Source organism: Hippoglossus stenolepis, chromosome 15 (genome assembly GCF_022539355.2).
Source record: "Hippoglossus stenolepis isolate QCI-W04-F060 chromosome 15, HSTE1.2, whole genome shotgun sequence".
NCBI classification, from domain to species: domain Eukaryota; kingdom Metazoa; phylum Chordata; class Actinopteri; order Pleuronectiformes; family Pleuronectidae; genus Hippoglossus; species Hippoglossus stenolepis.
The window spans coordinates 14,258,444-14,282,892 of record NC_061497.1 but is presented as its reverse complement, the minus strand read 5'-3'; the positions used below and the strand labels follow the sequence as shown (position 1 = coordinate 14,282,892).

Sequence of the window (24,449 nt, the reverse complement as noted above, 5' to 3'; positions counted from 1 at the left end):
ACCCAAGGAAGAACCCAGATGGGCAGATGCGGAGATCCAGGAATGTTCCTTCACTACGTTTAACATTGCAAAATCAATTTCTCAGAGGATGATTCATGCGTGTTGATGAAATTCATCAGTCATGTTTAGGGGACTGAAACCTACGAGTGATTCAAATAATCAGGATCTAGTGAATTTAAATGAGATTTTATAAGGGGATCATTGGGCCTCTGAGTGCCATTCTATTACAAAAGTTTGTAAGTAGTCACGTTTTTTTTCTTAAATTGGGATTAAATTAAAGTTTAGAAACCTTTTTGTAAAATGATTTATTCTGCCTTGTGCGTAAGTCCTCCATATATAAAAAAAAAAAAGTCTTGATATTATTTTTTTAAATGTGCCTATAAAGAAAAACTTTACATTTTACAACTTTGTCCGTAATTCTAGGTTTGTTATTCTAAGATTTATATTTTGATGATATATATAAGCATATATATATGTAGGCCTATATCTGTAAAACATGAGAGTAATAATGAGTGTTAAAAAGTGTAAAGAACAATGTGCTTGAGCAATGTTTAAAACATTTTCAATGATGACTTAAGGAATGATTTAAATGTGTACCCTACTGAATTGTGCATGGTGATGAACATATAATTGACCCCTTCTTGGCCCCTGATCCCAGATCCGCCACTTGCAGGCTCTACCTTTCCCTCTAAGATTTTAAATGCAGGACTTTACTTGTACTGTAGTACTTTTTTAAAGTGTGAAATCAGTACATTTACTTCAATAGAGCATCAGAATACTCCAGTGCCACAGACTGCTCCAGAGTCAGTGAGCAGCGGCAGGTGGAGGGTCAGTCCCCCCGCTCTCCTCTCCGAGGCGCAGTCCTCTCAGTTGTCAGAGGAGGAAGTGCAGCCTGCGGTGAGGACAGAATTGAAAGTACGCCATAAATATGGCGCCAAAAGAGTTTTCAAGCTGATGATAAAAAGCGGATTTTCCTCGACTCCCTCCGCGGTGACTGTTTCTTTTTTCTCCCTCTTCTTCCTCGGGGAGGGAGGAGAGGTTCGGCAGCCGGCTGCGCGTGGAGCATTGGTGCGGAGCGGAGTGCACGTCCACCGGGCACAGTGAGTGAGGAGGAGCGGGAGCGGGGCTCGGTGCCGGAGAGGAGGAGGAGAGAGAGAGCGCTGTTTTATTTTAGAAGGAGGGGACGCTGAGAAAACTGCGCTCCTCTTTCCTGACTCATCGCTTGGAAATAAAACATCCCTTTCTTTTTTGGAATCTTATTTGCCTCTTCTTCTTCTTCCTCCTCCTCCTCCTCCTCGTCTCTCCTCTTCGTCCCCTCCTCCTCCTCCTCCTCCAGTACCTCTGGCACTGGGGAGGAAAACACAGGCGGATTTTGACACCACGTTTGGGGCTGATCTTTTTTTTTTTTTTTTTTTTGCAAAATGCGACATGCTTCCCTGTGAGCTCCGTGTTGTGCGCACATCGCCGTGAACAGCAGCGGCAGCAGCGGCAGCGGCAGCACCGGCTCCGGGTTTGTTGTGGACTCGCAGGAAAAAGGCTGTAAGTTAGTCCGGCTGACACTTGAGTTTTTTGGGGGGGATTTTATTTCGGATTTCCGCGCTGGGCTGACGCGCTGTCAACACGCACCGTGCAGGGACCGAGGGGGAAGGCGACGGGAGGGGGACGGTCCTGTCACCCCCACCAGCGTGGATCTAGAGTGCGGGGCTAAAAACCCGCTAGCAGCCTGCCAGGGGGCACCGAGTGGGCAAAGTGAACTAGTGCTACAAACCCCCCTCCGCCGTGCAACTACATGTGCCTGGCTCCGGCTCCCAATGAGCTCCTAATCCGTGGGAATCGGCTGAGGACTGAGGACCGTCTCCGCACCCGAAGCTGACTGCGATCAAGGTAAAAAAAAAAACACCACGATACCAGCACGGCAGGGTCTGAAAGTGGGAGTGTTGCAGGGGCACACAAGTCCCAGTGTGCTGCCTCTGCTAGCGCTACATCAGGGCTACATCGGTGCTAGGCTAGCAGCAGCCTGGCACGCACTTTTTTTGCAGCGGGCTTGTCAGTCACTGTGAGCGGCCGCGGGGCTCCGGCGGGGTCGGTACCCCGGCCCCGGCGGCCTGGGGAGACGCTAGGACGCACGGTGCATGTTTTGCGTTTTCATGTGTTGCAACGAAGAAAATGACAACACGCGCACGCACACGCACTCTCCATGACTTCAGTAGATATTTCATTGACTTACATAAAGACTTACTCTAACCTTAACCATTACCATTTACATAAACCTACATTAAACCTAACTTAAACATGTCTCCACCTTACAATGTAATGATTCACATGATGGGGACCGGATTTTTGTCCCCATCATGTGACTGTGTAAACATATGTAGGTTCTCACATCATGAGTAATACCTGGACCACACACACACACAGGTTTTCACACCTATCCTGTGCATTGACTCATGGCTTCCATTCATTGTGGACAGTCTAACCAATAGCTTATCTCTAACCTTAACTATGACCAGTCCCTGCCTAACCCTGACCTTAACCAAGGCCAAGTGTTGCCCCATTGAGACCAGGCTTTGGACCTCATGAGGTCACCTGGTCCTGACAAGGTCAGTGTTAATGCTGGAGAAGACCCTAAAGTTGTAGCAAAAACAAAAAAGTACAAGTATACACACATGCACACGCGCACATGCACATGAAGTTGCCTATAGAGCAGCAGGTCTGGGTGCAGGGTGGTAGCGGTGGCACCAACCGTTCGCTGTCCCTGGATGATTTGCTGCTTCCTTCACTTCCCTTCAGTAAAATAGTGAGAGAGGGTGGCTGAGGGGGTGAGAGAACTGGGGGGGTGGGGAGCAGCAGTGCTTTTAGGAAGGCTGAGCACGCAACCACACACATACACACATCAAGGAATTAGAGCAACTCCTCACTGCCTCCTTCACCACCCTCCTCCTCCTCCTCCCCCTCCTCCTCCCGCTGCTGCGTCGTGCTGTGCAGATCGAGCTGGTTTCAGAAGAGAGAGAGGAGGGGGAGTGGCTGTTGTTTACCTCATCTAAGCCACAGCGCTATCTGTATCCCTGGGTTAGGGTTGGATGAGTGTGGCTGTCTCATCCATCCCTGGAAGAAAAAACCCCACAACAACAGCACACGGACTTAACGTGTGGATGCAGGTGCTGATGGTGGGAGTCAGATGTGAGCAGGATTAATGGGGTGTAAGTGGTGCATTAGATGAATTGTGCCCATCCACTCCTCACAATTGCCTGGAGAACCTCTAAAAGAATATTATTTCTGCTTATTAGTGCTGGTCTTTAATGGGAGAGAGATATTTTTTTAATATTCATTTTTTCCGAGAGCACGTGTGAGACTGAACTGGCTCCAGTCTTGAATCAATTAAAGCTGGAATCATCTGGGGGCTTGTTAAACGTTCCCGCTCGTGACAGCACACCCTCCGCTCTTACCACCATCACTCACACACTCACAAACACACGCACACGCACACAAACACACACCATCTCCGTTGACATGTGCACACCAACCAGCAACTCTCAGCGTGCTTCTTACTCACTATAAACACATATTCAAGTACAGATGCATGCACCATGCTCCTCAAACTCTCTCCCGCAAACTAACTCCTGCACACACACACAGACACACACATGCGCACAAACACACTTGCACACACAGCCCTCCTCCCGCTGGGTATGAAACCGGAGATGAGTCATGGTGTGTGGGGGCATAACAACTCTGTCTCCATCCCTCTATCCCCCCTCCCCGTCTTTCATATCTTTCCTGATGCAGGGCTATCTTATTTTCACTCATTCCCATTATCTTTCTCTCACTCTCTCTTTCCCTCTCTTTCTTTCTCTCCCTCTCTCTCCCCCTCCCATCCTTCCTCCTCTCTCACCCAGAGACAGGGGTTGTTTACAAGGCGAGCGAACAGGGATGGGAGCTGTTTTCATTTTGCATCCGTTCTTTTTTTCATGACAGCCCTCCAGCCGCCAGCCTCATCCATGTTTCAGTCCCTCATTCCTCATCCATCCCTTCACCTCTTAATCTTTCTTCCTTTCTTTCCCCAACCCTTAATCAGTCAATCCATCTCTCCATCCTTCTCCTCATCACCTCTTCATCAAGACTGTCCTGTGATTTATCATCATCTGAATGAACAACCAGCAAGAATGAGTGTGTGTATTTGTCCATCTGTATCAACTCTCCGTGTACAGTATGTCATGTGAAACTCAAGCATGCAGACCTTCCAAGCCTCTCATGTGTACATACGCACACGTGTGTGTGTGTGTGTGGGCGGGGGTGTAGTATAGCGTGTGTGTGTATATGTGTCTGCTTCTGCGTTAAGCGCTAAGCTCTGATTGGATGGAAAAGGGGGTAAGGACCCCCACGTGGTGCGTTGTATCGCATTAGCAGCTACGTAGTGAGGAGGAGGAGGGGTGTTCATGAATGGTCCATTGACGTCACATAAACTGTAACCTCAATCTTTCTATCTCACACGCACACAGGCAAGCATGCCCTTCCATGTGCCCATGTGTTTTTTTTACACACATTGCCAAAGAAGGCTGTAGTGTGTGTGTGTGTGTGTGTGTGTGTGTGTGTGTGTGTGTGTGTGTGTGTGTGTGTGTGTGTGTGTGTGTGTGTGTGTGTGTGTGTGTGTGTGTGTGTGTGTGTGTGTGTGTGTGTGTGTGTGTGTGTGTGTGTGTGTGAGATTCAGAAATACATGTCAGATAAGAAGGATAGGAACCAACTGAGCTGAGGGATTTATGCGTGTGTGTGTGTGTAGCTCCCTGCAGGCGTGTTGGCTAGCTGTCATGTCACTAACTCTCTGATGTGCTCTGCTCTGCGTACTAACTAACTAACCAGCATGCCTGCAACAAGGGTATAACTACTAGCTGACTACTATCTGCATGTGTGTGTGTGTGTGTGTGTGTGTGCGTGTTCTTGCTGGTGTGTAGCTCTCGCATCCTTTGATTGCTTTGATTTCGGGTGTTAATAGGTTGTTATTTAATTTTTGGAATTGGTCTCATGATTGATGCCTGAAGATGTTGGAGAGACAAAATAAATAAAATAAAATGTTTCACTTAGATTTAATTATTTTTGATAAAGGACATCACAGGTACAGCTGCTATCACAGAACTGTAATAGAACAGAAATTCAAATATAAATTCGGATATCATTGCTGTCAAACATTTTTTTTTGCAGGAAGGATTTAAACATTGATCCACCTCTCGATGATTGTGATAACTAATGTTCGTTTTTTTTAGTTCACGTGTCATATTTTACACTTTCAAGATAATTTTAGTTTCCTCACATGGAGGTTTTGTCATCATTTATACATTTTTCGACTTGAAACCATGCAGTGGATTAAACGCTGCAGGCATGTTTTCATGCATTAGCACTTTTGTGTTGTGACAACCCTTGCTCTCGGTAGATGACCCCTCTGTGGCCTAGAGCCTCATTAGTGGGCTCTTAAGTGTGTGTATATGTTTGTGTGTGTGATGACGTCAGATTTCAAGGAGGGGTAAGGTGGGGGTGTTTTTAATTTGATTTCCTGTTCCACTGTGCCTCAGCTTCGTTAGTTAAGGATAATTGTTCAGTCTCTACGCCTGCACAAAGCCCAGGTCAGGAAGGAAATCGCTAACATATTTCACATTCAGGTTTTTTCTAACCAGACTAATTGGAACGTGCCTCATTGCTCAGGTTGCTCTCCTGACTGAAAAAGACCAGTGAACGTTGTGGAGCAGCAGATCAAGTTAATGATCCTTTTTTTTGTCAGAGTTCACACAGTGAAGTCAATGTTACCACATGTTTGACAGCAATATCATTAGAGCGAGTTATGTTTAATTTTCTTTATACTTAAGTGTTTTTATTTCCCGTCAGTAAACGAGACAGTAATGCTACAGTAGGACTCTGTACATATAAGTTATAAATTGTATTTCTGTAAATGTATATTAATTGAGCACAAATACAAAACCTATTCTGGTTTCTGCCTCAGTTTGAGCATTTTCTGAATATATTTGTTTTTTTCCCATATATAGACCAAATGAAAACAGAGTTGACAGATCATTCATATTGCAAACATTTTTTAAGTTGCACAGAGTAAAGGCTTCCACTGAGTGTGTGTGGACTGAAACTAGCTTCGGTAATAGCACACTGGATGATGTTGTGATGAAATATCACAGCCTCCATGTTAAGTAACTTCACTTTGAAGGAGACTATATGTTTGAATTTCATTTTGTACTTAAATATATAAAACTGCAGCAATAAGTTGATTTTAATCAATCGTCAGACAAATAATCGGCAACTATTTTCACAGTTGATCGGTTGTTTTGTGTCTGAATCTTCTAAATTATTGTCATTGTTGTTTTCATGGAATTAATTGCTGTACTTATCCTCACTGTCGCTTCCTTCACTTCAAGTTCTCAGTCAATGTCTGAACCGATTACTTTGAATTTCTTTGCGGGCCAAAAAAAACCCTCAATCAAAATACATTTCTGATAATGCATTTTGCCTGGCCTCATGATGCATTTCATTGGTCACGTATGTTGTTATGCAGGTACTGTATGTCTCATCTGGTTCTAAAGGGAGATGCATGCCTTCTGTACCTTCTTGCTTACTCCTACTTCTCTTTCGGGGGAAAAAGTAAAAGGTGTGAAGGCTGTAAGTGATGGACAACCTGACAGATGCTGCCTGAGCTCCTGATGGGAAGAGTTTCAGGACTGTGTGTGTTTGTGGGGAGAGGGAGAGAGGGAGAGAGGAAGCGAGTAAACAACAGACCGACACAGTATGTCAGACCTTCCTCTGCTGTTTGGACACCTGCTGATCCAGTATGGAAATATGCTGCTGATTCACTGTTTCATCTTTGAACATTTGTTTGTGCTTAATGTATTTTTGAAATCATGAAACATATTAAAGTAAATAAAAGAAATCAGGAGAGCTGATTTTCAGTGAGAAGGGAGACGGGCGGGGGCTACATGTTTTTATTTGTCGTATGTTGAAAGTAGCTGAGATTTAGGACCTGGTATTTGAAATGACTTTGAAATGAAGTTTTCATACAGATACAAATTTGAAAAGGATTGTTGGCATCGAAAGGAGGAGGTAGAAAGATGGTGATAAAGTGCAGAGGGGAGGTAGTTGAGAGATGCAGAGGGAGTAGGTGAAAGGTTACAAAGGAGAAAACAAGGAAGGTGAAGCCAGCAGGGACAGGAAAGAGGGAGGGAGACGAGAGGAGGAGATGTAGGGAGGGTAGAATGAAAGACGACATGACGGGTGGAGGAGGGGACGTGCAGGTATATAAACAGGGAGGTGGTATATTGGGGGTCGCTGCGAGTGAAGGACAGAGTGCTCATCCTCCATCTCTCTGCCCTTTTTCCATCCCTCCTTCACGCCCTTCCAGGAGCTAATGAACTCCTGATGGCAGTGTGAATGGGAGCAATGGATCAATCCTCCATCCCTCCCTCTGTTCCTCTCTCTCTTTCTCCCTCCATCCTCCCACCTGTCCTCCCCCTTTTGCACTCTCTCCTCCCGGGTTTCTGGCAGGGGCCCCAGCCTCGCTGGCTGCGACCCACCTCCTCCGTTGTTTGTCAGCAGATTTCAGGAGACTGAGCTGGAGGCTTAGTTAGAAGATAATTTGGACCTCAGCCTCTTCCTTCTGTTTTTTTTTCTTCATTTCTTCTTTCTTTCCTTCTGTCTCTCTCGCTCAGTCCTCTGCTCCCTCACTCCTGCTCCCATAATGCAGCAGCGGGAGCAGTGGCAGCATCAATAAATATTGTGTTAATGTTCTGGTGGCTGGAGCCAGTAAGGTGATAAAGGAAATCTATTTGATTTCTGTGGCTCGTTTGTTTGGCCCAACGCCTCTGTGGTTAATGTGCATACGTAGGTTTCCATATTGTTCGTGAAGAGATGAGGAGTTTCTACCATCAAACCTTTTATATTTTTCCTTCTGACCCTTTGCCACCCGACCATGTTTGAAGGCATATGTGCTTTCGCTATGTCAAAGCGGCATCATCTGAAGGCAGGACGCAAAGCCCCCTCTCATGAGCAGTTTTTCAGACATTTTTCGGGCATTTTTATTTTCAGGACAGTGTACGGGCTGGGTTAGAACTGAACCTGCCACTACAGGAGGCCCTAAGCCTCCATATCTAGGGTGCCCATTCAACTAGATGAGGTGCTGGATGCCCCATTTTCTGTACATTTTGCTAAGGGGGCTGGCAGGAAGTGTTCCAGTTCCAGAAAATGTTCAGAGCAACTGACTCCTGTCTGAAAGCAACTATATGAGGGACTAGATACCCCAGTTGTGCCTTGGAGCTATTCATAGAAAAAAGTTCAAACCCAGCAAACTTTCTCACCTCTGCACACCTGGCCAGTCGCTGTGTGAAGTGGATCTGTTTGTCTGGATTCAAAAGCTACGGAAGAAATCCTTTGCTAGATTAAACGTGGCCGCCCCAGTTACGGCTCTCCATCCTTTTGCTGCTTTTATCCTCTCTTTATGTTTTTCACTTTCCCTTAAGGACCAGGCTAGGCTGTTGGCATCGTTAGCGTTTCTCATTTAAACCACACTGCTGCAGTGAGCAGGGAGAATTTATTTATTTCTCGATACCTGTGTTATTTTACTTCACTTCACTTCGGGAAGCTTCGGTCTCCTGAGCAAACAGCAGATAATGTATTCACTTTACAGAGACAACTGTCCTCTGTATTTGATGTGAGGAGCAAACTTCCTTCCATCCAGCAGATCCCTGTGGAGGGTTCAGTGTCAGGGGCGGGGGACCACCACAGGGGAGAGTTCTGATGGGAATGGTGATATCAGCATCCGAGAGTGACTCATGACTCACTTAAGTGGCTTTGAGTCTTTCAGTTAGGTGTGTGTGTGTGTGTGTGTGTGTGTGTGTGTGTGTGTGTGTGTGTGAGTGTGAGTGTGAGAGAGATAGTTGGGGTTGACAAAAGCCACGTCCCCAATTGGAACAAGCTTATTGTAGGTTAGTGGTTAATTTTGGTTTAGTTTAGGGTTAGGCAGGCATGGTCCCCAAAGATGACGTTTGTCAGTGTGTGTGTTTGTTACTATTTGTGTGAGTCACTGATTGAGGTTGTGAGCACATCATTAAGTTGTTGGCTGAGAAGTTAAGCACGTCGGTGTGCTGTGGTTTTTGTCATTACACTTCAAGATTTGTTTGATTATGTGCCGTTTCTTTGCTGCTGTGTGACTCAATCAATTCCCTAACAGTGTTCAGCTTCATCCTGCTTTCCTCGTTACTTGTTTTTCAAACATCCCAAAACTGGAGTGCAATTATCTCACTCCTGGGGGGATCTCATAAGTAATTACAGGTCATCCTAAGCGGGACATGAATGGGTGTGAAGCAAATCTCATGGTAGTCCATCCAGTAGTTATGTTTGCCAAGGATGTTTTCACCCCTGTCTGTTTATTGTAGATTACCCAAAAGCTAGAGAACAGATTTCCACAAAACTTGCTGGAAGAATGGGACATGGGCCGAGAAGGAAACCCATGAAAGGCCTTGATTCAGACAAAGGGGTAAACCTCTCTCTTTTGCCCAGCTTCTCCCTAGAGGAGCCAGGATCACTTTCTTTAACACTGCAAGATAGGGCATTTTTCACCAATTTCCCAGGGAATAATGCATGGCTCTTGATGATGACAAATAGGGCTAGAAACCTGCAACAACCACTAACGTGTAGCAGCGGTAACACAAAGTGGTCTTAGCCATAAGACTTAATTTAAGGGGACCGTTTAGTCTTGGGGGTCGTTTGCGCTCTACTGAGTGCCATTCTAGAAAACCAATAAAGTCTAAGTGTTGAAGGTACTAGAGAAAGATTCAAAGGATCACCTGTGTCAGTGGCTTCATCCTCTGAGAACTCTGAGTGTCTGTACAGAATTTGATGGAAGTTTTTCAATCGTTGAAATATTTGAGTTGACTCTCCGACTGACTATTGCCATGTCAATAAACAGTGAGCTGAGCAATGCAGCAAATCCTCACGAAGAAGCAGGAAAATGCTAATATTTATCAGTTTTTCTTTATATGTGACCTATACGGGCAACAAACTGTCCACTGTTAACTTACTGCTAATCTATTAATTGACCACTTCTCCTAATATATTTAAATTGTTATGTTGCACTAGAGCTGCACTGATTGAAAAATCTCTACGATAGTCTAAACCATAACCTTGGCATGCAGAAGAGAAAAGTTTGCAGTTCACCTGATACGGTATCAAGATGCCATAGGTCCATCATGCTTACCCACATTATTAGCATCAAAGTGTCAGATAAATGAGTGATGGGGAATTTTTCTTTTGAACAGCCCATGAAAATGCGCTCTCAAAGCACAGGGCTTCATGCAGACGACAAAACCGCAAATATCAGTTCTTCCTTTTGAAATGTTGAGGTGTCGAATGATGGATTCTTGCCAATTTTATCCATACACAGAGCAGGAGGTGTGTGTGTGTGTGTGTGTGTGTGTGTGTGTGTGTGTGTGTGTGTGTGTGTGTGTGTGTGTGTGTGTGTGTGTGTGTGTGTGTGTGTGTGTGTGTGTGTGTGTGTGTGTGTGTGTGTGTGTGTGTGTGTGTGTTTCAAGCTTTCATGTTTGGCTGTTGAGTAGGTTGCTGTCGTCTTTCTTGCACACCTGTTAGCAAGGGATGTTTGATGCATGTGATTGTGTGTGTGTGTTAGATGTTAAATACTTGATACCCAACATTACAGATTGGTACACACACAAATTCAAATATGCTCCCACACACCCTGACATTTTGATTCTTTCAGCTCATTCACAATAGTTTCCCTATTTCTCCATCTCTCTCTCTCTCTCTGCTCTCCTTCTGTCTCTGTCCTTTCTCTCCCTGGTCTTTCAACCTCACTTTATGAATCTTCTCTTCTTTTCTTTGGTGCTCTTCCTCTCTCGACCTGTCAAACTTGTCGGTGTGAACCCCTCTCTTTTGCCCAGCTTCTCTCTAGCGACTGTCCAAAAATAGCTGAGAGAGAGAGAATTGGGGAGGAAAAGTGAATGAAAGGGAGTGAAAATAGACTTGGACTTGTTTGTCTCAATGTTGCCTTCTAGTTGTTCCTGTCTTTCATGTATACATACACACACACACACACACACACACCTGTCTGTCCCCTCTTATCTTGCCTGTCGTTTTTTCACCAATAAGAAGAGGAAATGTGTGTGTGTGTGGGTTGACAACAAACAGGGAAAGAGGGAGGAAGGTGATGACAGGGAAACTGGAGGAGTGGTAGAGAAACAATGATGGATGAATGACTAGAGTATGTGGAGAGAAGCAGTGACTATGAGAGAACTACGGTGAGAAAGAGATGATGAGAAAAGTTTAGAGGAGAAAGGAGGGAAGGAAATTAAGTAGTGGAGGGAAGCAGCTCTCTCTATTTTTCTGTTTTGGTTATTGCCAAAGGCTGTTTTGACTTTTTGTTCCCCAGGCAGGCAGGTCAAAACTCTCACACACACACACACAAATAGATGCAATAAGCACACCAATATACAAACCTCTATCCTGGAAACACACACATGCCTCAGAGAGATGACTTGTTATGAAGCAATTTATATGCAAGGATTCTTTATCAAACTGACTGACCTCTGGCTCCTCAAGGAGCTCTAAGCACCGGCCAGTTGTGTGTGTTTGGCTAACGGCTGTGTGTGTGTGTGTGTGTGTGTGTGTGTGTGTGTGTGTGTGTGTGTGTGTGTGTGTGTGTGTGTGTGTGTGTGTGTGTGTGTGTGTGTGTGTGTGTGTGTGTGTGTGTGTGTGTGTGTGTGTGCAAGCAGGCTTGCAGCTATAGAGCACGTTCATCATATGCAATATTGATAGCAATCTTATACGCTTGTTGTGCTTTATACATACAAGTATAGTGTGCGACTGTGTGTGTATGTCCAGCTCCAGCAGTTACTTGATGTCTGTTTATTGTTGATGGATCTGTCTGCTTCGCCTGACAGTCAGACTGCCTACTCATCTCAGGAGAGCTCTGTGTGTGTGTGTGCAGGTGTGTATACAGGTGTGTATACGTGTACTTATGTTTGTGGGGTCATATTTTGGCTGGCTCACACAACTTCAAAAGGCTGTTTGATGGTTAAGGTTATAGGGTAAGGGGGCTAGGGAATGCATTATGTCAATGAGTGTCCTCACCACCACCGAAAGAACAGTGTGTGTTATGTGCAACTGTGTGTGTCTGTGTGTGCCTTTTGCTCACTGGGCCTCTGCCGCTACAGTCTGTTAATAATAGATCTCATGGCAACCATTGTTGTGTGCTGACCTTAAGTGCTGCAAAGTGCTGAGAAAAGACACCGACCCACATCAGTGTTTCTGCTCAAGTGAATGCACTGTCATCCACAGGGCTTACAGCGGGACAGAGAGACAGACAGGCAGACAAGCAGAGGGATGACATACTTGCAGACAGACAAACAGATGGCAGGCAAATGGGTAGACGGGCAGAAAGGCAAAGAGTCAAGCAGTCAGACAGACAGAAAGACAGATGGCAACATTATAGGCAGACAGACGGGCAGACAGAGTGAGAGATGGGACGCAGCCAATCAGACGGATTTGGAGTGGTCTTTCGTTCAGAATAAAACTGATTAACATGTTTGCACGTATAAAAGGACATTTTTTCACTGTTGGTCTCGACCTTACTATATAAAGTGCCTTGAGGTGATGTATGCTGCACTATACAAATACATTTGAATTGAGTTGAAACCATTAGCTGATTAATCGATTTCTGCTATATTAACTATTAGCCTTCTATTTAGCTCTGAATTGCTCGTTAATTGATGGTTGTTAATGGATCGCCAAACATTTTTTTGTTTGAGCCTCTTTGATGAGCATTTATGATATTTCCGTTTTATATCTTTATCAATGGATTAGCTTTTTTTTGTATTGCTGCACAATTTATTGATGAAATGATGAATGATTGAATAGTAAACAAGCTAAGCCATTATTGTCGGGCAGAGCTTGACTTAGAATCCTTGTCTTAACATCCGTATTGTCTCTGCGGCACAAGGTTTGTTCACAAGAAATGGCATAACCTGCGAAAAGATGAAACAAATGAAGAGAGAAGAAATTAAAGGATGTCACATGTTCAATGACAGTGAAAATATAGATCATAGACAAATCTAAACTAAATAGTTAAAGTACACGTCAAATGATTTTTACCTAATGTTTGGTTGACGCTATTAATTGTCATAATTGACTGCGGATTGGCGGGACCTCGATAACATATGGTAGTGTCACTGGTTTAACTTTGTTTACTCTTTTGCTTCTTTGACTTTTTGATCCCCATTTGCTAATTCTGAACTTAGTCCACCTTTTTTTTTAGCTGAATGACATGACAGTACGCTAAAAGTGAAGGCAAAGCGTCTCAATCGCCACCTGGTGGTCGGCTGCAGTATGGGTCATAAACCTTGCCTCCTCCGTGTCAGTGGACGGGTCGTTGACCAAACTAAAAAGTCAATGTCCTCGTCAAATACTTTTTTCTCACAGATGGTTTCTTTCATTTTAGTTAGTTCATATCATACGGATGCTTGTTCGAGGGTTTAATTTTTCTGATAAGTTTGGTTTAAGTAGTTATTTTTAATGCTATAAAAACAGGGTGAAACATCATGATTGTCAGCCTAAACTGACTTGTGATTGGAGTGTTTTTCGAGACCTCCCGCCCGCTCCATCCCTCGATCTCGACTGTGCAGACTTTGGCTCCAGATGCGCAGATGAGTTCGTATTCAGGATATTTTAGCTCCATTTCTGGATAGTGGGGGAAAGTGGAAATGCGTTGTCTGTCTTTATATACAGACTACAGTCCAATGTAGAAAACATTTCCGTATGAATTGAGAGCTGTGATCAGAGGACTGGGTTATTTCAGCTTAACCACAGAGCGATTTACAGGTGCGGATTCCCTCAGTTTTGACTCACTTTGCTCTCACCTGCACAAATGAGTCAACCTAAAACAAAGAATTGCTGGAGAGTGAGAACAAGCTGTTATGAACATACTGGGAGTGTGAGCACACCCTGAAACAGTCATGCACCAAGTAGACACCATTCGTAACAACTGCTCTCTTTTTCATCCGTCATGCAAACTGGGTTCCTGTGCTGGAGCTTACCCTACTTTAGTCGTATGCTTGTGGATCCAGATCCTGTGAACTGTTAAAGGTTCAGCGTGTAAGATTTAGGTGAAAGGGATCTACTGGCAGAAATTGAATATAAAATAATCATAGTGATGTTTTCTCTAGTGTTTAATCATCTAAATTGTACGAGTTGTTGTTTTCTTTACCCTAGAATGGCTCCTTTAAATTTAAATACTTTATATTTTACATTGTACAGATCCTCTCTATGGAGGTTGCCATGTTTTATACAGTAGCCCAGACTGAAAAACCAAACACCTTTTTGAGTTTTTATGACAACTAAAGGCTACCACAGGTTCTTCTTCATGTTTGGAAAGGGAGGGTGAGGTGAGGGGTATTCAGCTGCAACATGCAACTTCACCACTAGATGTCACTTAATTCTACACACTGAACCTTTAAAGTATCTGACACATGACTTCTGTCCCACCTGCGGTTTGGAGTCCAGATACAGCTGCTCTCTCAGGCCGGATCTGCTGCGCATTTCAGTGAACAGTTCCCTTTTAAATGCTCAGTCACACACAGTGCTCTCGACAGTGTCATAGTCAGCCAATTAATTAGCTCCCCAGGCGACTTGGCTTTCCCAGCATGCATTACTCACCCTGCTCGCTGTTTGTCTTATTGTAAATGTTTTGTGCTGACAGTAAACTATCCTCCGAATATAGTGTGGCTTACACCAGCATGAAAATGAGAGCTGGGGATGGCTGTCGGAACCTGAGGCAGCTTGTGTAGTCGCAGACAGGTTTGAATTTCAGTTTCGGGAGTTTTCCGATATTTGTGCTTTTCAACACTTTTGTACCATGTACCGGCACGTCACTCAAAACCTGCTGTATGTCTGTTTTGGATGTATATGGTCAATTTCTGTAATTAAAGTGATGATAGTGGCATACACAAGACTTAAGGAGTTGAGTTTAAAAATAGTTTAATTTAACACTGAGAAGAATTATGTTCTCGGCTCATATTTACATTTGAACCGTCATAAACTTTTAAAAAGCCATCACCCAGCCATGCTGTTGGCCATTTCCTCTCGTGTGTGTGTGTGTGTGTGTGTGTGTGTGTGTGTGTGTGTGTGTGTGTGTGTGTGTGTGTGTGTGTGTGTGTGTGTGTGTGTGTGTGTGTGTGTGTGTGTGTGTGTGTGTGTGTGTGGGGGTTTATGTTCTCTGACGCTGGCATTAACATCTGTCAAGGGTCTGATCTCACATTGACAGCTCAGTTATTCAGGATGTGAGGGGGCGCATTTGCGATGTGTGGTCACTCGAGGTGCATGTGAAGACAAGTTCTAATGGTAGGTGTGTCCTGGTGGATTTAGAGTTGTAACCATATTATTTTCACCTTCACAAAACCAATTCCGATATCTGGACTTTGCATATCCACTGACACTGATACCAGTGCATTTTAGAACAACAACTATCATTGTGTGGCCTGTCTCAGGTCCCTTTTCAAATGCTTTATGAAATTGCCAGTGTTGTAATTGGCAATGCTAGTGCCATCACGTCACCATTCAGATTGTGGGACTTTCCAGCATGAATATTTGTTGAAATTTTTGCTTGCTCTTGCCAACACTTCACAGATATCACTTTTTCTTCACCAGAAAAAAACTGTACTTGCCAGTTTTAGAATGGCCAAGAAGAAGTGCTTTCCGGGAAAGTAAAATTGCAGTTTTATCTAGGTGAAACTAATATATGTAATGACGTGGCATTGGATTGGGACATAGATTTGCGACTTGCCGATGCCTGTCTCTGGATTTTCTTTTTCTTTCTTTATACTGAGATCCCCCCAGGAGTGACCTGTATAAAGATCTTTATACTTGCATTGCAGGTTCCTCTCATTAGATTTCCATGTTAACAAGGAAAAACACATTTTCTTCAACCACTTTCTCCTTGTTGCATTAAGACATAGAGTTCATATTCACACCCATTAGCGTATTATTTAAATTAATGGGCTCATTAGCAAAGCTACTGGGGTTTAATATAGCATGGTGATTACAGCAGGATGTAGGAAGTTAGGGGTGATTCATATTTGTGTGCAGTGCCCTTGTGTGTTTTTTTCCCAATATGTGGTTGTATGTTCTATATTCTGTTTATTAGCGTGTTGAAATGTAATTTTGTTTGTGTGGAGATGAACAGATCCTTCCTGTTGCCGCACATGTTCTTTTTTTTCTTTCTTTACAGTTTAACTCATCTTTCTGCCTCCAACTGTTGAGATATCCATTTTTTTCTTTTGACTCATGATCTGTCTTCTCACCCGTATTGATTTCTAAATCTCTGGTTCATCCTCAGCCCCCTCTGCTTGTTTCCAAACTTAATTTTTTTCCTTCGTTTAGCCAGGAGACCTGTTACTTACTGGTCAAGAGTGTTCAGCTACAACAACCACATTATTTCATGATACTGTTGTATTTAATTCTGTCTGATAGTATTCTCTCACTCGTACAACATGGTTTCATTGACTTCAGCTATTTTACAGCTCAGCTCTGACAAAGTGCAGGTGTAGACAGTGATGTTACAGTGTGAGATCATAACGCAACAAAAAACAATAGTGTGATAAGGCAGTAAAATACAACACAGCAAATAGGTTGAAAGCAGTGAATATGTAGCATTTTTTCTGAAAATCTGTAGATTTTTTACAGTACTTATGTACGATGTGAAGCATATGGCAACAAGATGCAGTACGAACTTCAGATACAGATAGAACTATAATGGAATATATACAGTCCCCTTAAATTCAATCAAGCGGCACCAAATTTCATACACTCATAGATCTCAGCCCTCTAAATATGCCAGATTAATTTTATTATTTAAGATCTGCGAATTCTTCCCTGGAATTGGTGACTATCCTGTGTTGACTCCACAAAATTGCTGGAAAATAGGTTGTAAACATTACAAAGCGTCATGAAGGACAGTGACTTTGTTGTAGTAGTTAAGTTTTATACATTTCACTTAAGTCTCTTAAAACTCACTGGCAACTGATCAACGTTGCCTGGATGGAGACAAAAATATTTTATGGCTGAGCTGGAAAAGTCTCAGAAGTAGCTGACAAAGGCAGGAAGCTTTCATTGCCTTTATGACGTACATCATAGCAGGGTGCCTGGAGAAGTGGAGAAAGTTATCATGTCCAGTCGGGTGTCATGTTTCCATCACTGATGATTGTAGCTGGAGCTGATAGATACCCGTAGCTACTGCAAACTCATCTGACCTGGGAATGAAAGCTGATTGTTCCCTTCTCCACTCAAGGCAAAATCCAGATGTTGGTGGGTGTTAGTTTTTTTTTTATCCGGTGTGAAAGGGGCTGTAAGTTGCATTAGGCGACAGCAGAAAGCTTTGTAGATACAATCATCAGCTCATCATTTTACTGGATTCCAAAAACCTGCTACACAGTGAGTTTAATTTGCTTCTATTGAAACAGGTTTTCCCTCTGTTGAGGGGACACATTGATAGTGTGAGCTCTTTTATTCCATCTGCTATTGGCTTTTTAGATAAAATGTGATTTGGCCTTTTGCTGTCGGTGCTCTTGAGCTTCCTGGCTTCTTTTCTCTGGCTGTTTTTCCCTCATGGCTTTAGTGACAAGTCACATCATTGTGTTCTTTTTATGTTTACTGTTATTGACTGCTGTCTTTAAGCCAAATTACCACTCAGGGACATTAAAGCTTTACTCTACAATATATGCACTGCGCTCCACCCAATGGTTGTTGTACGTTTTATGTGCGGAAACATGGGTTTGTCCCTTATGAGTGCTTTGTGTTGCCCTGGCCTTGGGGTAGGTGCAGGGGTAACATTGTAATAGGCCTGCTCTTCGTTCAGTTTCATTTTATCGGTAGGATTTTATTTTTAAAGCGAATCTGTCACCTTGGAGTGATATAACTCATCATCTCTACTGTCCTGGCCTCTCAGGTTTGACTGAGACCCCACATGGGACATCAGTACTGACCCACCTGGCTCTTCCAACCCACTCCCTAACATACCAACAGAGGACAGACAGTAAACAAACTGAGAAAACGTTACTATATGAAATGTTGTCTGTTAGATTCTACTTAAGAATTTGAGTTGTTTTCTTGTCTGTTAGATTCTACTTAAGAATTTGAGTTGTTTTCTTGTTTTATTGAATAGAGGCATGGGAAAGTGGTCAATAACCAATACTTTATCTGGAAAACAGTGTTTACTGTGTTTGTACTGTAGAATTTTTTAAATACCTGCCAGTCATAGTGTGTCCCACTTTTCCAACACCTCAATTGCACTGGAATTGGACACTTTCTTTTGGAAGGTACTACCAGTGGTTACAGGTGGCCATGTTGGAGGACTAAACAACTATACAAATATGTCATGCAGGACCTCCTGTAGAACAGAATACATTTCTCCACTGTCTTTTCTCCAAGTAGTAACTCACTGTGATGTCACCCATTGGTTTGTGAACTGATGTTTTGAAGCCTTGTTTGGCAATTTGTCCAGCGCCATTTTGGTTTTGTTCGAAACCAGAGCCTGACTGAGAGCTTGAGGACACTGCACGCCCACCTCCACCTGGAACCTGCACCCATTGGGTGGTTCTAGCTGTCAATCACATGGTATCCCTGCCCCAATGCATATTGTACTTTATCATCTATTTTACTCTAAATGGGAGCATAGTTTTCAAAATGAACATCATGCTGTATTGAAGATGACTTTAAACTAGTGATTGAGACCATAAACTATTTTGGAGAATGTTAACTTGCGTTGTTAATCTAGTAAGGAGTAGGATTAATCTTCTCAGACTCAATGTTTTTTAAATACAGTCTATGGTTTTGACTATAGAACATGGAAACCTTTTTAGTATAATATTCATTGCTGTTATTATTGACTTGATGGGACTTTATTTATTGAGTCAGCTGCTGCAATAAATGTCTATGCTTACCTGTCACTGAGTGCTTTCAACAATTGTCAGTCAGAATTGTTCTTAATTAACTAAATCTAAGTCAGAAGTCCAGTTACAAATGTATGCAATTATTAAAACATGCCACTGTCAGCATTTGAATTCTTGCTATCAAAGTAAGAAGTTGCCATAGCAGTACAGACTCGTTCACTCTCATCCCTTTCTGTCACTGTCTATCTTTGTGCCCTCTTTCTTTTCCTCGTGTCCTAAAGGAGTGAAGTAGTCCTTGGCGCAAAACTGGGAATCTGGTTGACTGATTGAGATGAAGTTGCACATTTGTGAGTCTTTTCTCCTTCACCTACTCCCATCTCTCCTGAGAACGAGAAATATCTCAATCTGAAGTCCGGGCTCTGGTTCACTGGACTGATTGAGATGGAGTTGTGTGTACTGCATGAGAGAGAGAGAGAGACAGAGAGACATACGGTCGACCTGCTAACTAAGGATGTGGATAGAGTGGAAAGATATCAGGTGGAGAGAGGGAATAAGTGAGACAGAGTGATGGAGAAAATGAACTTAGAGACTTTTCTTGGCAGTTGCAGAGCTGTTAGTCTTCCTCAGGCCGTAGGTGATCCGGCTCCAAAAGGGAGGGAGGGGGATTTTTAAGGAGATACAGTGACATTTCCAATTACCGTCAGTTCTTTCACTTTAACCGGCCACTGGTTTCTCCCCTTACACACACTTTCAGAAATGTGGAGCTGCCACCAGAGCAAGGAGATGGAGAGACTGTCCTGTCAGCTCATAATTACAGGTTCAGGCCCCATGACGGCTGCATGTCAGAGACACTGAACCCCAGCCAGTAAAAGCTGAAATTGGATGTAATCTATCAGTCAGAATAACTCTAATAAAAGTTTCTCTTTTAAATCCAACAGCCTAAAAATATAATGGAAACAATTATCAGTAATCATTACAGCTACACAGAAAAATGGGATCATTGTGAATTTTCTTTGTGAAAGTTGCTGGTAGATTTGAAGCAGCCAAAATTATCCAGAGCGGCTGGTGGTGGTTTCTCCACTCTGCTCAAAACAGCAAGAAAAGTGGAAGCAATGCAAAAGAAATGGTGCGGCACAGAGAGAAAATCGTTATAATCATTATACTTCCATTTTCCCTTCTGACTAAGTGTACAATCAGCCAAGTATTTTGGCTTCTGCTCGAAAGTAGCGCTTTTAGAATACCGAAGAACAGCTTTACAACCAAAACGCTGAGAGTGGAACCAAAAGTGATGCAGCCAATGCAACCAGAATCAAAATGACTCCCCAACTGTTGTCATAAAAACAACAACAAACAAAAACCAAGATTATACAGCAAATCATTGAGGGCTGGCTGTCGTCCAGTGGTAATAATTCTGAAAGCTAGAGAAAAGCCACAATAGAAATGTCCACAATCTTGCAACACAATACAGAACCATTAACCTCAATGTGCTGCCGCCACTGCGGAAAGTGCAGCCTGTACATGTAACACATGTGAATCACCAACATAGGAGTCGAGTGAACACGCCTGTGGTAAAAGTTAGTCTGGATTTTATAACCAATTCTGACCTTGCAACACTGGCTTGCTGTTGGTTAGTCAGCTAGGGGGTGGTGTTTTCACCCCTTCCTGTTAGTTGGTCTGTTTGTGAGTAAGTAGGATTACCCAAAAACTATTGGTCAGATTACCACAAAACTCGGTGGAAGGATGTGGTATGGGTCAGAGAAGAAGAAATGTTGCTGTACTGTGACACACCAACATGTCTTCTGTGACTCTTCAGGAACTGAGAACCATTGCACCTGCCAATGCCTGACCCTTGCTCTGGAGCCAGCAGTACAGTGTTCATCTTTTGTTTTGGCCAGGTTGGCGTTGCTCTTCTCTGTTAGCTGTCGTTGTTGGTCTGGGTTCTGACCGTTGACATCATCACTGTGCGTGTTATCTTCCAACTGGGCCACAATATGCTAATAAACCTGCAATGGAGCTGGGTGAGAAACTTTCCTTGGAATGGCTTGGCGCTGGTGTGAAGTTCATGCTGTCGTTCCCTCCACCTTCACACAACCAACCACCTGACCAACCAGTAACTCTGTCGTGCAGTCTGTCAGCGACTCCACAGGTTTCCCACCCTCAAGCTCTTTCAGATATTTGATGGTGTTTGTAAGTCAACCTGGAAACACTGTTGGAGGAGAAAACAGACAAGTCCTACCCTTACAGCCACGGAGGAACTAGAGGAGTTACAATTGCTTGTCTCACAAACTAAAGTGTTTATTTGTACAACATTTCTGAAGCATTTAAAAGGCCTCACAGGTCGTGATATATGGTTTTCATAAACCTGATTTCAAATAGAGTTTCTTACATCTGATGCAACAAATCAAGCATGTCGTGTTGATGGATGGTGCTTCCGCTCTGTTGAACTAATCATGAGAAATAACCCTCCACAGCTGCAGCCACAGGTATAAATACAGACTATTGTGGGCGACACCTGGGTGGATATTTCAGATGAACATTTTTATGCTCAGTCAGTCAGTTGGTTGGATCACACACAAAAGCGTCTTGTGTTTTCGTCGCCTGTGTTGCTGCCACAAGACTCCTTTTGTTGTTGGAAATGATTCTAACAGACTCATTCATTCGGAAACTGGTGTAAAGAATCTGTAAAAAAAAAATGTCATGTCAAGTTTTCGCTTTGTGTTCACATTTTCCTTTGGGTGGTCAGGAATAAGAATGACTGGGCTGCTAGAACAAAAAAAAACAACCCTGAGTGTGGTTTAAGTGGGTCGCCTCAGAGTTTAATAGGCGAGGGGAAACCCTGAGACTGATCCAAGCGTGCAGACTTAAAGTCAGACAGACAGAGCTGGAGGAAGTCAATGATGTACTTAACCAATCTCCTCAAAGGACGACGAGGTAGAGCTGGACAGATGGGAAGAGGTGGAAAGATGGAGGGAGAGAAAATCGAGCAAGGCAGAGAGAGTCAATAATGTACTTAACCTTATTCAACAGACTCCCTGTGTCCCTGTTATTGTAAGACAGGGAGGACTGGATGGGGATAGGACTAAAAAGAGGTGAGAGTGTATGATGGCAGGACTTGGGACTGGAAATAGTCCGAGGTAGAAGCGCTTGTGTTGTTCTGTCAGCATAAATGTCAGAGTAGTTAACTGTGTGCGGGGCAGTCGCGGAGGCCGAGGTGCTGGAAGAGCCCCGGATACGAGGGAATAGCCCAGTTTTACAGCCACATAAATCTTGTTTCCCCACACTGAAGGTTGTAACCCACCTCCTCCACCTCCTCTTCTGGTTTTCCTGCCTCAGTGTATCAGTACGCCCAAACCTCCTTTTGACTTTTTGATCTGCTGCAGCCTCTTTAGCTTTATGCTCTCGTGATAGACCCTCACCCTCCTTTTCCCTATTTTTAGCGGCACTCTATATATTTTTGTCTACCAGGACAAGAGATTAAACATTTCCTCAGGCTGCACTGTTTTGCATCCTTGCACTATTTTGCGTCCTTGATCTGTTTTTTTTTTTACTTTAATCCTATTCAGGGGCACTTTATTAGAATAAACCCCCAAGTGTTTGCAAGAAAGATTAGTTCCACATTGAATCATAATACAGCATCGTGGTGATCATGATCACGGGTGTGTGTCATTGCTCCTGGCTGTTTATTCAGTTGTGTTATGATCAGGGTGTTCTTGTTTCCTTAAAGATATATGTAGCAATTCTTTGAAATATCCCAAAATCAACTGGACCCATGTTGTATATTTTGTTAACTTGTCCTCTCACATTATCCAAAATGTTTCAAACAATGTTCAAACACAGAGAAATCCCCAGTTTCATTCAAGGTAACGTGATGTTTCATTTTGGTCACTTTTTTTATTGCGTCGTACCCATGGCTTTGCCGTTGTTTGCTAGAACTCCTGGAGCATTTGATGATGGAAAAACACACATTGCTAACCAGTGAATCCGTCAGCTGTTTCTACCTTCCGCTTTATATTTAATTATTTCACATTATTTCTTTCAAGTTTAGTCTGACTTTTAGAAGAGATGTTCTGATACCATTTTCCCCTTAATACCGATCCAGATACCTGAACTTTGTATATATTGGCCAATTCCAAGTACCGCTCCAATAACAAATTGCAGTTTTATCTGGGAGAAGCTTTTATACTGAGCTGGTAAGACATGGTATTCGGATCACTACATATTGCAGATGCTGATATCTGTATTGGTACACCTTGCCAAGGATTTGAATGATTCTTTATGGGTAGAAAATGAAAATTTCTGTGAAACAATACTGAACTTTTGTTTTATTTTGTTTTATTGCAATGGGATAAAATTGTATTGCAATAATTATTGTTATTGTGTTATTTCCCAGCCCTATGTGAAAATAATTGTGCCCTCATGTGTCGGTCAGACCTCTGTTTCTGCATCTTTCTGGTCCATCTTTCTCATCTCAAATCCGTTTTGTCCCACATGTGCCTTCTAACAAGCTTTTTCTTGACAGTTCCTCTTTGGTTTATTTCTGACCTTTTTCTCTCTGACGCACTCCGTCCTCTTTTTCTGACGGTTCCCTCTTTGTCTCTCTGACTCGTTCTTGGACAGCTCTTTGCCCGTAACGTCTCCTTTTGTTTATTCAGTCTCAACGTCCCTCTCTCACTGTCTCTCTCCCTTTCTGGACACAAAATTGAATCAGACACTCTCTAGGTATCTATATGCTAAACAGATAAATTAGCAGCCGCTCCTCATCTGTGCTTCCCACCTCTCGGGTCAGTTTCCACCTCTCTTCTCTCTGTCTCTGAAGTGATACTCATCCTCCGCGGCAAAATTAGCTTTCTGCTGTCGTTACCTGTGAACCAAAGTGAAATTGTATTCTCTGTGCAACACTTCTAGAATGAACACATCACATCACGCCTCGTTGTCACATTTGGAAAATAGGTGTGATACAAAGTTTAATTAAGTGCAAGTTAAACAAGAAGCAAGTGTTTTGGGGTTTTCCATGTGGCATTTAACTAACTTCAGAAACATTTTCCTTTCAACTGACCTCACTTTTTATACATCCTCCTAACTTCCTGATGCTCTTCAAGTGTGTTGGTCCCTGATGGAGACTCATTCATAAAGATGTGGCAGTCGATTCAGTCGATGCTTTATTGTGACTGAGCTGTGTTATGTTTGCGGTCAGTGTTGCTCATCAAAATGCATAGTGCGTTTTGAAGTCTCACAAATGTATCTCACTTTGTCATTACACATTTGCAAAGCAGAGTTTTAAATAACTCATTTTTTTACGTCCATGTTTGCTTGCCAACAATCTTCTGCTGATCTTTCTGCCGATGCATTACGGTGTTTCTCGGCATGCTATCAAATAAGAGGAAACATGGTGGAATTTCCCCATCATATAATGTCATATTATAAGTGATGTGGTGCATGAAAAGGTCACAGTGAAGTCAGGATATGATGTCATGCATTGTTGAAAATGCCTTTTTCAAGGTATCTCTGCAT

General features: G+C 43.1%; 1 protein-coding gene across 1 annotated transcript in view; it reads left to right on the top strand.

The window, feature by feature from the left end:
* The first annotated feature begins 890 nt into the window (after positions 1-890).
* Positions 891-24,449, top strand: part of jade2 (jade family PHD finger 2) — a 160,382-nt gene continuing 136,823 nt past the window's right edge. The window contains exon 1 of the mRNA XM_035178002.2: positions 891-1,884. The gene's annotated coding sequence lies outside the window, so the exon portion shown is untranslated. The remainder of the gene's footprint in view (positions 1,885-24,449) is intronic.